The sequence below is a fragment of the Rhamphochromis longiceps genome, linkage group LG11, assembly GCF_057381845.1.
Source record: "Rhamphochromis longiceps isolate RC_006_pf linkage group LG11, R_longiceps_female_GT1.1, whole genome shotgun sequence".
Classification (NCBI taxonomy): Eukaryota; Metazoa; Chordata; class Actinopteri; order Cichliformes; family Cichlidae; genus Rhamphochromis; species Rhamphochromis longiceps.
In genome coordinates this window covers 31,257,761-31,261,791 of record NC_140567.1, presented here as the reverse complement: position 1 = coordinate 31,261,791, position 4,031 = coordinate 31,257,761, and positions in this window count along the sequence as shown.

Sequence of the window (4,031 nt, the reverse complement as noted above, 5' to 3'; positions counted from 1 at the left end):
GCGCATTCTGCTGTCATTAAATGTGTGACTTATTTCATACAGTGAGATGATTAGTGTTCAGGATTTTCTTTCAAACTCTGGGAAACGAACACACACACAGCAGGAAATCTGAGCTGCATATTTCCTTTATTAATCTCAGGTGTATCTGGCAGGTGTATTTTTCAGGTATTACTGGGTTTGTTTTTGCGAGCCCGTTTGAGTCAACGTGTGAAAATGAAAGCAGAGTGTGCATTAGCTTTTCACAGGTCATGCTTATTATTCACTATAACCAAGTGAATTGGTGTGATCAGTTCAGGTCATCACCGATTGGCTTGATTTATATTTCTTTCTTGCAGTGAGGTGGGAGCCAATCAAAACAGTTCAGCAGCAGAACATTTTTTTTTGTTTTTGGAAAATTAGGCCCGCGTTTCACTGTTCTGTTGATTTTATTTATTATTCAACCATTTATGTTCTTAATCTGGTGGCTTTAGAGATCACTCTCTGAACACCTCCCATAAAATGTTTCTAGGTATCAGCTCTAGCTCTCCTGACCTGGAAACTGCTGTGAATAAACGTTAACAGGTCATTTAATTACGACATACCTTAACAAAATAAATCTACTTATACTCACCATAATCTGAGTGAATTAATGTTCCCTTAAATCTCCGCTTTTAGTGGATCAGTCTTCTCGCACTTTGCGAGCACAGAGGAAGCAAAAAGGCCTAAACAGGGGCTTAAATAAAGCGACACCCGAGAACAGAGATGTGATATTAAGATTTGCTGTGGACTGACAACTTTGTTTTTATGCTCCCTCTTTGTGTTTTACTTTAAAAAAATCTTTTAAAAAGAGTTAGAGAAGCTTCAAGATCTAATTTCTCTTCTTGCAAAGTGAAAGGAGTGGAAGCTGTTTCTCTTTTTTAATCATTCGTCATCAATCCTTAAATATAGAAACAAGTAAAGTTAGAAAGCCACTATAAGATTCAGGCAGTCGCTTTCAGAGTTCTTGAAAGCAGACTACAGCGCCTTAATTGTTCCAAAATAGTCATTTCATTTAAGGGTGTATTTTAGGTTAGTGAAATGACGGATATCTTTACAGCCAGCGCAGTCAACAAAAACCTCATCCTCTCTGTCACTGCATCATTTCTAAATAATATTTCTTGCTCATTTGTCATTATTATGATTAATAAAGGTCGAGCCCATCCACTCTGGTGATGTGGGTCTCCAGTCAGTAATGAGTAATCTTAAAGGAACGCTTATAGAAAAACGATGATTTTTAATGTATTTTGATGTATTGTCATTATTTTGCACTTGAGTCATTGTTCTTGAAATGTATGAAAGAAGAAAAAAAGAAAGAAAGGTGCAGGGTGTATCCCAAATTGCAGTGTTTCATAAATGCTCTTATACAACATTCTTAGACAATAAATTAATTTATTATCTAAATAATCTGTGTTGTAGACGCGCGCGCGCGCGCGCGCGCACACACACACACACACACACACACACACACACACACACACACACACACACACACACATGACTCATTCCTCCACACGTAACCCGCCAACCCCGTTTTTTCCTTCGTCGTGCACGTCATTGTGGATTCACAACTTTACTGCGCATGCCCGAACTGCGAAAGCTTCAAGCCTATTAATTTCTAATTAAGCGTCATCTCATCGTCAGTGGCAAAACTCCCAGGAACTGATTTTAAAAAAATTAAAGCGAAGGAAGTAAATCCTTCTCCTGCAGCCGTGACCCACTGAAACACGCGTGCAGACACGCCCGCGGGGCTGCTGCTGCTGCTGCTGGAGGTAGAAGTCACACCAAGCTTCAGCAGCTGCACCAGGAGCCTTCAACAAGTTTCACTCACCATTCACCGTCTGCTCAGGAGAACAGACATGTGCTTTTACAAAAAGAGACGAGGCATGAAGACACTCCATACTTCACTTTATTGTCACTTTATTCAAGGACATCCGAAACTCTACTACAGATTTCATTTTTGCGTCTACACCGTTTCGAGTTCGTCGTCAATATTTTCTAAGATCCAACTATTGGGTTTATTGATGTTAATGAATATTCATTTTTTACATTGGTTATAATCTGTTAATAATAATAAAGGAATAACAAAAGAAAGAAAAAACACACATTAAGCTCCCTAACAGGGACAATTTCCTCCAGCAGGACAGCTGCCTTTTTAGGATTTTGATTAATCAGGCAAACAATGTCATGACAAATCGCTTAGTGCAAAAAAGGGGGGGAAAGGACATAAAACAAGTATTTTGCATGTTATACGTTGGGAAAAAAAATATAACACGAAATTTGTGCATTTTTAGGGAGTCAGAAGACTTCATAATTCACTTTCAGCCTGTCTGATAGCAACTACTGATCTTATATTGATCTATAACAGACACACGAGGCATTAGTAAATGACTTAGTTGCCTTTAATAAAACCATTTGTTTCATCTGATAAACCTTGCAGAAGGGATTGGTCACCAGAAAGAGCTGAGAAAAAGTTAACTAAATAAAACCAGCGTTTCCTTTAGGATGGTAAAAGAAACAGTGAACCATGGCTCTTTGTAAGCACTGTTAAATGGACTGAAAATGACAAAGTTATGTTTTTAATTAGATGTGAGTAGTGGCCTATATATTCCTAATACAGGATTGACTAAACAGGAGCTTTATTTAAATGTACGGTATTATTCTAATTTATTAAAGTTATTGCATCTGGAAATGTACGATGGTAAATATTACAACATTTGTCAATTTTGCTTGTAAAAACATCATTTCATGAAACAATGGACACCCGATTTAAAACACTCAAAGCCATAAACTGTTATGCAAATTACATGCAGATGATGCAGATTTGCATATATTAAAGAAAAAAGAGAAACAAAAAAATCTTCACAGAACTAAAAGATGAGTCTAGAGATGAGAAACTATTAATTGGTGATGATTTGTGGTGTTAAACTTGACTTGAGAGCTGTCACTTCCAGAATAAATTTTCGTCATATGAAGCCTCGAGAAGGCAGCAGTGTCTGTTGGAGCACAATGCAAAACCAAAACGGTGTTGACTGAATCTTAACGCCTGCAAATCATTAATTCAAACAGCACGCTTTAAAAATCTGACGGCGGCCACTTTCAACCTAAAAATTAATCATTTGGGAAAATAAAAGCCTCCTCGGGCCTCCAGCATCCGTGTGAAAATCCTTCTCCCTCTTCAAAGGCCACATGAAAAAAAAATCCCCTCGTTTCTCTCCAGTGCCGACATGAATTTCTGACTCATTAGCATTTATGCAAATGACTTTCTAATTGCAGGCGTAATGACTCTCGCGTGGGAGATTTTTCAATCCGCCATGTTTTTTTGTTGCTGCATGCTTTGCAGGATGCCCCTTTTTTTGTCTTCATTTCTAAAAACAAAAACGATCCATTCTCTTGTTTCCAGACGCTCATCTGACGGGGATCCTGCTGGAGCTTTATGTAACATTTAGAAAGAGTGGGACACTTTTTTTTTTTAAACAGGCCGCGTTTATCTGAGGCACCGACAAAAGCCAGTTTCTTTTCCTGCTCAGCGCCGCAGTGAAGCTCTGCTACCCGGGTGATTTTTTAATAAAGAAAAAAAGGTGCAAAGGGATGCCAAAGGAGGCTCTAACTTCGAGGTGAGTGGGGTGATCTGCAGCCGCAACTCAGTGACGCCCGTCCAAGCCTGTAGCTCCTCTCACGCAATGCATGCAAGCAGAGTGGAAATGCAAAATGGCAGCACGTGAATAATTATTTTGAGGATTGTAGATTTTATTTTTAATCAAAGAATCAAAGACAATTAAAAAGCTGACTAAAGTTTAATTGTGAAAAGAAAAGCCAGCGCTTGTTCTCATGGGAAAAATTAAAGGTTTGACCTTTGACAGAAATATTTATGACCCAGATCTGCGGAATTTAATGTCCTGCAGTAGAGATGTTAGTATTTATGTAATGCAATACGTTGCCTTTTGTCTCTGTTCACCACGAGACACCTTTAGTTTTTCATTTTCCACCACTTCTCCCAGTTAAATGAACTATTT